The 11,874-nt window shown below is 25.3% G+C and overlaps 1 long non-coding RNA gene across 1 annotated transcript; it reads right to left on the bottom strand.

The window, feature by feature from the left end:
• Positions 1 to 591: 591 nt before the first annotated feature.
• On the bottom strand, positions 592 to 10,007 carry LOC136075297 (uncharacterized). The gene is made up of 3 exons (XR_010635818.1): positions 9,845 to 10,007; positions 4,532 to 4,592; positions 592 to 1,284 (listed from the first exon to the last, which is right to left on the bottom strand). It is a non-coding gene; the product is annotated as an uncharacterized LOC136075297 (long non-coding RNA).
• Positions 10,008 to 11,874: the final 1,867 nt, after the last annotated feature.

Below are 11,874 nucleotides of genomic sequence, written 5' to 3'. Positions count from 1 at the left end.
ACACTTTCAGTTTCTAGATGAAATAATTATGTTCTTATAATATAAACATGTGCTTAAAATATAGACATTATTATTATTCTTGAGAATAGTTAACAATCTTTTAATAACTGTGTAAACATTAAACACTATAAAGCAATAAGAAACTAGCACTCAATTATCGATAAGCACGGAAAAATTCAATATACTCTAAAACCTTGACTTAATTTCTATTATTCTTATTATTATCTTTTTTAAATAACTTTCAGATCACAAAACCAAATTGAAACCAAAAATAAAATGAATAACAACAAATATTAAACAACAAAAACATGAAATAATTTTAAAAGTTACCAAGTGCACTTAACATAAGCTTTTCTGAAATTAGAAAACTTTTCATTTAACTGTTAGATCAATTATTAGGATAATTTGCACTTTCAGAAACTTTAAATACCAATTAATAAAAAAATTAAAAAAAAACGATACGTTATGCATTTTACATAAGCTTTTCTAAAATTAAAATACTTTTTATTTGACTGTTAGATCAATTAAAAGGATAAATTGCACTTTTAGAAACTTTAAATAACAATTAATAATATAATAAAAAAAAAACGATACGTTATTAAAATTTTTTTCTAATAAATTCAAACTCATAAAATATTTGAAAGTCTGGTTCATCAGATTAAACAATTTTTCTTTTCTTGTCTATTCTTCTAAGGTTCCTTGTCAACCAACGTCTCCATTGCGGAATTTTTATTTTTTACTTTATCGTCAATTATCACATTTTCTATTAAAGTCGAAGTGGCAATTTCGTATTCAAATTGGTATGCATGAAACTTGTTTGATTTGTCAACCTCCATTTTTAAGTAATTATTTCTTGTCTTTGTCTCGGTTTGGTTTAACTTTGAATATTCTTTATACTCATCGACCTCATATTTCCTTAAAGCAGCGAAAACTAAAGGCATATTTTTAGCGTTAATTTTTTTTTTCACGTCCCATTGAAAAAATGAATCCTTTACAATAAAAACTGTTTCGCCCATCTCGTTGACACGCATCACATTTGCATAATGCCTTCTTATAAAATACTGTCCGACCAAAGAAATATTACCAAATTTAACATATGCGGCATTCACCAAAACACGCCGAATATAGTCACTTTCATTGCAATCGAACCAATACCGAATAAATACCAGGTGCCAAAGTATTACCAAAGTATTACTTTGCATTTTCTTCTGTTTCGTCTTTTTTATCTCGAAGTGTTATGGTTAGTTAGATTATTTAAAGTGCTCTATAATACCATCTATAAACCTATATATATATATATATATATATATATATATATATATATATATATATATATATATATATATATATATATATATATATAATATATATATATATATATATATATATATATATATATATATATATATATATATATATATATATATATATGTGTGTTATTTAGGAGTTGTATTTCATTATATATCGAAACGCATTGTTCTCATACCCTTTTTGATATAAATATATTATAAAATTGTAATAAAAATTCTTAATTTTTCGCTGGATTTAACTTAAAAAGTGTTTAAAAAAATTGTTTTTATCCCTGGAAACCACTATTAGATATTTTTTTAATGGAGGTAAGATAATTTATTTTGAAAAATATTTTATTTAATATGATAATTTAAAATGACAATATAAATGTTCATAAAATAATTTGATATATATATTTAACTTAGAATTAGCTATTTATTGCATTAAATATACTGTAATCTCATATTAGACGGACACATTAATTTGATTACCCCTGTACTAATTAATCAAAAAAATTTTCGAGATAAAAAAGATGGTATCAAATAAATTTTTAAATTGTGGAAAGTTGTGTTATTTAGGAGTTGTATTTCATTCATATAAATATGAATTCTACTGTTGCTGTTGCTGGGAAAAGTATGGAGATAGATCAAAATCATTGAAAAAAAATGAATAAAAACTTAGAAGAACAAATTCAACTGTTTATCTTTCCAGGATATTCGATGAATAACGGTTGCTATCCATCAGTTGTTTGTCCTGGTTGCCGAAGAAATCTTTACAGACTCAAAAAGGGAGACTCACCTCGTGGTGAATGGGGAGCTAAGGTTACCAAGGTATAATTAATGATTTTTAAGTTCCATTTTTTGTTCCTGTTTTTTCTTTTGTTTATTTATAATTGTACATTTATTTAGGTAGAGTGGAAAACTCTTTTGAGAAATAGCTCTAGTACCGATCTAACTCTTCAAATGAGATAACTAATTTACTGACAACTGAGTCAAGAATATGTTCCTTTTGCTATACATTACCTGCACCAGGTTATTCTTATAACTGTAAACCTACCAGTGCTGTGGCTAATATCATTACACTATCATTTCTTCTAGGTTCTCTTCAAGCTGAACAGGTAAAAAAAACTATATTTTTTTTATATAAGTTTTGTAAGTTTTTAGTCTTATTTTCAAATTTCGTTTTGTGAAAATTTCACTTAGGTTGCTTCTGGAATTATAAAAAGTAAAATGGCTACAGAAAGTTTGATTGACGGATCAACAATTTGTTTATCTACAGGAGGAAATCTGCTTAAAGTCACAGTTGGCACACCAGAAAACAAATCAAAAATTTTCTGAATTAGAAGAATATATTTCTAATTACAACAGTGTGCAGAAGTGTGAGTTTGTTGATGGTAAAGGCCATTTTATTTTACGAGATCTTGTATATGTTCAAAACACATCAGATTTTGTACTTGACTTGTTAAAATTAAGTTGTGGTTTAGACCCAACTTCAGCCTTTGTAAGGATTTCATTGGATGGTGGAGGTTCATTTTTTAAAGTAATCATCAATGTCTTTGATTGTCAAAAAGATAGCGAGTCAGACGAGTACTTAAATAGTGGCGTTCAACAGTCTCAATTTTTAGCTATTGTTGAAGATATTCCTGAATCTAACTATAATATGAGGCTTGTTATAGAAAAATTAAATTTGCAAGATGTCAGTTTTTATGTTGCCTTTGACTTGAAATGTGGAAACATGTTTCCACATTTCAAGTCAAAGCTGTTTGGTTTATCAGGACATTCTGGGAAACAAGCTTGTTTATGGTGTGAAGGAATATCTACATTAAATTTAGGGACAAAACGAACTCTTGACAGTATTGATTATTGGTACAATAAATATTTAGAAAATAACTCTGTAAAATCATCCATGCAAGAGTTTATGAACTGCATTAATCCTCGAATTTTGTATATTACTTTGGATCCGAATACTTTAATTGAACAACTCATTCCTCCACCTGAACTTCATTTGTTAATTGGTTTTGTTTCACTGCTTGGAAATTTTTTGTTAGATGTCTGGCCAGGATTTGATGATTGGCTAAAGTCAAAAAATGTTATTCAGCAAGGGTACTAAGGCAGAGGCTGGGACGGAAACAATTCTAATAAACTTTTAGAAAATCTGGATTCTCATTAAAACATAAATCTTAGAAACATTTACTTATTTGATTCCAATTGTACAGTGTTTGAGAGATTTTAGAAATATAAAAAATTGTTGCTTTTTCCACCAATTTACAAACTGGCTTTAAAGAAGAAATAACAAATTTAAAGAATTCATTTTTTTTCACACAAGAAGTTTAAATAAATTTAAATAAACTTAAATAAACAAATAAATACAACATGGAAAGTCCACATTCTATTGTGTCATGTTCAGCCTTATGTGGAACACCATATATAGTTTGTTTGTTTTGTGGATAGTTTGTTTCAAATTTGAACATACATGAAATAGTTTTGAATGTGTAGACTAAAACACTTAATATGTATATTGACTCAATAGTTATTTTTAATTGAAGAAGAGTTAAATTTATCTGTACCTTTGACATATTTCTCTGGAGTAAGAAGAATTGTTTACATTTTGTTGAATTATGTACAATATTTTAATAAATATTATAAATTAATTGAATTTGTTTTGTTTGTTTATACATTGTTTAAAATATTTGACATTTATCTTTAAAAAATTGTTGTAACAGACATCTAAAATGTTTAAATGGGCATAGGGCCCCTCAATTTTACTCTTTGCCTCATTTACGACCCTTAACTTTTTTTTGTTTAAAAAAAAAAGTTTTTTCTATTTTTAATAAACAAATACTTTTGAATAAAAAACTTTTTTTTTGTAACGTGCAACTAGCATACCTAAATGGGCTTATACCCCCTTGTATTTACCCTTTTGCCCCATTTATGACCTTTAGCAATTTGTTCCAATTTTATAAAATCTTTTTTTTTATTGTTTTAATACAAATACTCTTGAATAAAAAAGGTTTTATTTGAGTGCCACGACATAAAACCTGGCGGTCTCTCTGGTGCACAGTGTATAATATCTTTTTAATAATATAATATCATTTTAATAATATAATATCATTTTAATAATATAATATTATTTTAATAATATAATATCATTTTAATAATATAATATCATTTTAATAATATAATATCATTATAGTAACAATTTTATGTATATGATAACATTTTAATAACTTTTGAAACCTCACCTTTAATAGGTCAATACTTATGTCATTAAATTATTGTTGCTAATTGCTTTAGGCCAAGTCACTGAAAAAAAAACCAAATAGGTATTGCATATTTTGTAACAAGAAACAAACAAGACTATCAAGACATATCCTAAAAAAACATAAAGATTAAGAAATTGTCAAAACAGCGATTAAACTTCAGGAAGGAGAAAAACATAAGATGTTTAATAAATTTAAAAGGAAAGGAAATATAATATAGGTCAAACACAAGAAAAAAATCCTAACTTTCAAAGGTAAAATTTTTTTTATTTTATGAACTTATTTTTCATATTTGATTTTCTAAAAATTCAGTAAATAAATTAATAAAATTTCAATATTTTAAAATATAATCTTTACATATATAAATATACATTTACAAATTAATAGCGAAAGAGAGGTAAAAAAAATTCTTAACGAGGAAGAAATTATAAATAATATTGAAATGTGGGGATATTACAATGGTTTTTTTTCAAAACGTTTTTTAAGCAGACACATTAAAAACTGTGATCTAAACACATCCAAACCAATCATTCATGTTCCAATCAACTTAATTAAAAACAATTCATCTTCATTATTTCCAAATGAATTCGTAATCAATGTCCTTGGAAATATGAGAAATGATGAAGTGGGTAAAATTTGCAAACAAGACATCATTTTAACTGTTGGTCTAAGATTATATGACAAAATGAAAAGAAAACTGGATAAACAATCAGAAGTTCTAAAATCTGTACAAAATGATATGAGGCGCATTGGACATCTATATTCTATATTTAAGATAAATAAAAAAGTTAAACATGTATATAATAATGCAATGGACATGTATAACAGAATAAACTTTGATGCATTTAGAACAGCAATCGATGAATACACTATTGCAGGAGATTATTTAAAAACAGGCTTGAAAAAAATTTTATCATCATTAATTAAAAAAACAGCAAAAATTATCAAAGGAACAGTACTGACTGAAAATGATGATAAGCTAACTTTTAAAGAAAATGACACGGTTGCAAAGAAAAAGGCACAAGAAATAGATATGTTTGTGTCCGTGTTTGATACTTGGAAAGGTTATATATTTGGAGACGCAGAATATGACATCAACAAAAGGCGTCAACAAAAACTGAGAAAACCAAACATGTTGCCTGATGAAGATGTTGAAATTCCAACATTGAAAATCTAATCTCCAAAACTATATAACCCAACGATTAGAAAGTATAATGAATGATAATTTTATTTTTTGGGATAACCACATATATATAGAAGTTAGAGACTTGATTTGCACTCGCCTAACATTGATAAACCAGACATGGTGGGGAACCAGCAAAGTATACATTATTTATTTTGCATAAAATCAAAATACATTTCAGCTTTTAATGACTTTGATTTAAAGAAAATTAATCAAACAAATTAGCCCCAAGTATTTTTTTATTATCCTCTTTAATATGAACACAACTTGTTTATATTAAAGTTAATCGCATTGGACCTAAGGATTTCTAAGAAACCTTTTAAGGATTATATTTTTTTTAAACTTTGTAAAATTTTGATTCTTTTGAAAAAAGCAATAATATACTTTGAAGAAAAAGATTATACATAATATATATTACATGTAAATTACTTATAAAGGATAAAATATTGAATGTATTTTAAAAAATAAGAAACTTCAGAATAATATTTTTACTCAAGGTCATTAAATGAACAGGTCATTTTAAAAAAAAGATTTTTTTTAAAATGACCCGTAGAAAAGATCTTTGTTAAAAGATTTCTCTGTGCAATAAAAGTGCTGAACAGTTCAACTCAAATCAGCCTATATTTTAATAAGTCTTTTATAAAAAGTTTTTTAATAAAGTCTTTTGAAAAAAAGATTTTGTCTTGTATAGAAAGACACTAAAGCAAATTTTTTTGCGCCAATATTTTTTGCTTTGAAACCTCTGAATTCTATTGTTGCAAAAAATGCAATCAGTGACTTTAAAGCAAAACATTTTATCTTTTAAAGTGACTTCAAATTGAAACAATCAAAGTTTTAAAGAACATGTTGATAAAATCATTGTTGTTAATAAAATTATTCATAGTTCTAAACAATTTAAATTAGTAAAAATAATTAGGATTTAGTAAAAAATTAAAAAAAGATATAAATTATAAGATATAAATATGATTTACTGAAAAAAAGTTGTTGTTAAGAACTAGAAAATTTTTTTCATGTTGCTAAATATTTAGATAAAAAAGGTTAGCATAAAATTAGGTTAAACATAATCGTTATAAAAAGTTACAATGATTATTTTAAACAAACTTTTATACATAATAGCTATTCAAACTTTTAGGTGGTTTTTAAAATGTTAACTACTTACTGTATGATTATAATTATTAAAATTATAATTAAATGATATAAGACAATGATAACAAATAAAATAAATAATAAAATATTAACTTGAATTAAATATAAAAGTTTGTTACTTTATCTAGTTTCTTCTGAAGTTACTGTTTTAATAGCAAAAATAAAATCAGGCTGCATAATTAAATGATAGTTACTGCTTTAAAGATAAGTAAAGGAAAAAAAAAAAAAAAAAGGACTCCTAAATAAAATAATATAAATGTTTCATTTTATTCTTAAGAAAGAAAATAGAGCAAACTTATTAATCTATAAATAGAATAACTCATATTAAAAAATGACAAAAAAAGCGTTTTGATTGAATTTTAAATCAAATAAATAATTAAAATACAGGGCAATTAAAAGGGATTTAGTGTATCACAATCTTGATTGCTTTTCACAACTTCGCAATGAGTTTTTTCCAAAAATAATATTTTTTGAGATTTATTTATTTTTCTTCTAGGCATTCAAAGGAGACTTTAAAAAAATGACAAAGAGGTGTTTCTGAAATGACCCGTTCAAATATTGTTTATTAGTATTTATTAAATTACAATGAAATAATTTTTGAGATTAAATTTTATAAAAAACTGAAATAATATTACTAGGTTACTTTTAATTGACTGGAAAGTTGCAGAAGATGGTGGTTGGATCAACTCACAACACATTAAAGAACTTGATGAACTTGATGAAAAACCAGCTAACGCAATACAAGTTGCATATATGACTGGGAAGGTATATATTTCCCATATTGTTGCTACTGGTATACTGATTGCTGAGTTGCTACTGGTATGCTGAATGCTGAGTTGTAAATGGTATGCTGAGTTGTAACTGGTATGCTAAATGCTGAGTTGCTACTGGTATGCTGAATGATTTAGCAGATTTGTATAGTGAAAATTCACCGCTTTGTACTTTGGCCACCACAAGCGCAACTTGCTTTTTGGTGTATAGTTTTTCTTTTTTGAAGCGAGCAATTTCTTTACTTATTGTTGGCATATTTCATTCAAATCCATATTCCTTTTTAACTCATAACTTTTTTTCTTAAATAGCAAATTTAATTTTGAAAAAAGATTCTTGTTAGCGTAAAAAGTTGTACCAGTTAAGTTTTTATGTTCAATGATATCAAATTAAATTTCAAAGAATTTTTTTTAACTCTTGGAAATTAAACTTTATTAACTTAAAAAAGTTCACTTTTAAAAAAAAATTATAAAAATCTTATTACGCATTTGAAAACTTAAAAATTTATAACCATTTTTTTTTATTTAAAAATAAAATTTAACATTATCTTACTCAAAAAAATATTCTCTACAACATGATTAATTCACTAATTAAGAGCGAAAGAATAAACATTGTCATAACTATTTTATATTTATTATATACCTATATATTTTTGGACTTGGTAGTCTCTTTAACAGAACATATTTATATTTTAGGTCGTTCATACTCTTAATGGAACACATATCAAATAAATCATTATGACCGTGCATTCGGCTCATTTATTAATGGTGTAAACCAGAATGTTTTCCAGGTCAATTTAAAATGCAATGTTTATATTTTAAGTTAATTGTAATATGTCTCCTAAATATGTCAACTTTTCTCAAGGTCTATAAGTGTTTATAAAGTGTAAAAACAAATAGTGCAAGTCTACTAGAAACAACAGTATTCAAGAATTTAAAAAAAATCAGTTAAAACTGGTATAGAACAATTAAAAAAATCAGCTATAAAATATATTTTGGGTACATTATCAGCACATTTATCAGTGTTATACCGGTTCTTAACTGATTTTTTAAAACAAGTTCTCAAATCCATTAGTAATAGACTTGCAAGACTTGTTATCACTTTATAAGCACTTATAAGGTGCAACTTCAACTAAAACCCTGCAAAATGTTATGAGCTTAAAAAAGTTAGAGGGTTTACTATAAAGGTATTATGGCTTCCACAAAAAAATATCTAATCCTATTAAGGAAGCACTTTCCAAATGATTGCAACTATTTTATTTTAACATAATTATAAAAATTTTATTTTAAAGAATTGAAGCATATGAAAGAATTCAGCAAGCGCTACAATGTTGATCTGCACAAAATTAGAACAAGAATAAAGAATGAGCATCAAAAAACTTTAAACCTACAAAAAAAAAAGAATGAAACAAATTTTAGAGTGACTAGCATATAATAGTAAGTTTTATTAACAAAAAAAATGTTAAAAGAAAAATGTTTTTTACAAGTTTTGAAGAATTAAAAGGTTTCATTACTATTTTTTTTCAGTCTGATTCATCGAAGAATTCATCAAAGAGGAGAATGTATACAAATTTTATTGAATAAAAAGTCACTAATAGAGCATAATAGTAAAACATATAGTATATATAGTATAATAAGTAAAACATTAGTTAATTAAGTAGTTTGTATAAGAATTTTTGAAACTGATTAAATGTTAATTAAAATTAAGGAAAAAGTTTAATAATACAAATATTACTTGTTTCAAGAATATTTAATACATCAAGGTTTTTTTATATGTTAAATTTACGTTGATATCTACGATTTATATTTTTTTTAAAAATATATATATATATATAAGTTAAGTTTAATATTTGTATTTTATTTTTCTATTAATGTATTTAAATATTTCTTTTTTTGCCAAAGAAAATAATTAGTTCATAAAACCAATAATAACTTTTATTAATCGTAAGTCCAAACATCAATAACAGGCATCAATAACAGATTGTTACACAAAAATGACTATTGGGGAGAATTTATACTAAGAATTACGAAGCAAGCAATTTCAATTAATGATTTAATATATTATATTTGTGAGTAGATAAAAGGTCTTAAAAATTTTATAATTATAATGAATTTTATCATAATTTTAAAAAGTTGTTAAATACCTTCATTACGATATGAGAATCACTATTGTTATAATTTTAAAAAGCTGTTAAATACCTTCATAACACTGATCAACAAATAAAATTTTGTTGTGCATATCTTGTTAACTAGGTGGTTTATAAAACAAATAAAATATGCTGATTTCAAATATGCAAACCATTTTTCACCATCACGTTTTGGGTTCAAATCTTTAGTATTTAAGGTAAAGTCCCTCTTGCGGCGAAAAAACCACGTGATATTGCGTAATTAAAATATAAAAAATATCTACCATTATGATATGATATGATATGGTGTCACAATAATTTTGGTCCGCCGATAAAAATGACCCCGGACTAAATTTCTCAGAAAATATATATCCGCCCGGATAATTTTTTTCTGAGAAAATTGGTCTGAGCTAGAAAAAATTGGTCCGTAAAAAAAAATTTAGTTTGCATGTGTGTATATATTTTTAAATTATCATGGAAGACGAGCTCGTTAAAAAAGTTTTTACTTATTTAACTAATAAGAAATACCCTGATGGAAGTTTAGATGGCGAAAAAAGAATAATTAGAAATAAGGCTTTAAAGTTTATAATTTCTGAAGGAGGGGAATTACTATATAAGTATAAAAAGAAAGACAAGGTAACTAGTTACGTAACAGAGTTATCTCGGTAAAAGAAAGACAAGGTCTCTTTTTTTAAAAAAATAAGTAAAAGATTTTAAGTAAAAGAAAGACTTTTTTCTTGTCTTTTCTTTTTTTTATCGAGTTAATTCTGTAATATATAAATATTGGTAACAAGGTAATACAAATATTGATAATTCGATGCTTGGATTATCAACATTTATTTATAACAATTATTTATTCTAAAATGAATATTATAACCTATTATTTGTGCATAATTTTTATTTTTTTTAAGATTTTTAAATATAGATTAATGATAATGTTAATGAATATTTTAATCTGCTAAAATTTAGCAGAATAAAATATTCATTGCAGCCTAAATCATCAAATTTAGCGTAAATTTGAAATTGCTTCATGCTAAATTTTAAATAAGGAAATAAATTATAAATTAACATACATACAACATGGCAATATAACTCAAAAAAATAGTTTAGAATTTTAGTTTTTATTTCTGCTTTACAAATTTAATTAATTTTTTTTTTTTAGTATTTTTGCCATAGCTTATAGATGGCATAATTTTAATAACTAAATATAATAAAATTAGTTATAAAAAGACAAGCAATTGTAAATGGTTTGACTTGTAGTTTAAAAAATGAATAATTATGAGATCATTTTATTATCATAAATTGGTATATTAAAATAAATTATATAAAGATATTGAATTATTACTTGTATGTGATGTTTTTTTAAAAGGAACTACTTCTGCGATACATCATAAAACATGATGAAAGGAGAAAAATTTTAGTTGCTTGCCATTTCCATCCTACTTCTGTCCATATGGGTAAAACAAGAACATTGGGCAGGATAAAAGAGCGTTTCATGTGGCACGGAATGGTAAAAAATGTCCATGAGTTGGTAATGTAGTTTTTGTATTATGCATTATCAGAAAATTATGATTTTTTTTATATTAATAATAAGGTATTGCTATACCATTTTAAATTCTGTTTAAGCTTATATCATGTGATGTATGCCAGAGAATGAATAGAAAGTTAAACTGTGGGAAACCAGAGATGCACCCAATAAAGGTGAAGGCTCCATGGTATATGGTTGGCATAGATTTTGTTGGCCCACTCAGTCCAATTAGTGAAGACGGTTGTAAATATATTTTAACTATTAGTGACTATTTTTCAAAGTGGGTTGAAGTAATACCCACTAAAGACAAAATGGCAGTTACAGTCGCAAGATGTCTATTTAAGGTATTGCATTTTTATTTTTGTTATTGTTTTAGCATCCTTGCTAAATGCTACCTTTCTGTGTATCAAGTTATTGGGTCCTAATTGTTTGCATTTTTTATATTCTATATTTCCAAACAACCTTAAAACTCCAGACATGCATACTTTTCTTCCCCGATTTTAGCCACTTCATTTCACCACCACTTTCATAATTTCTGATCATATCTTAAACATCAACAAAAAAGAAAAACTTAA

Source organism: Hydra vulgaris, chromosome 01 (assembly GCF_038396675.1).
Source record: "Hydra vulgaris chromosome 01, alternate assembly HydraT2T_AEP".
Taxonomy (NCBI): domain Eukaryota; kingdom Metazoa; phylum Cnidaria; class Hydrozoa; order Anthoathecata; family Hydridae; genus Hydra; species Hydra vulgaris.
This window is presented reverse-complemented; position numbering and strand designations above follow the sequence as displayed.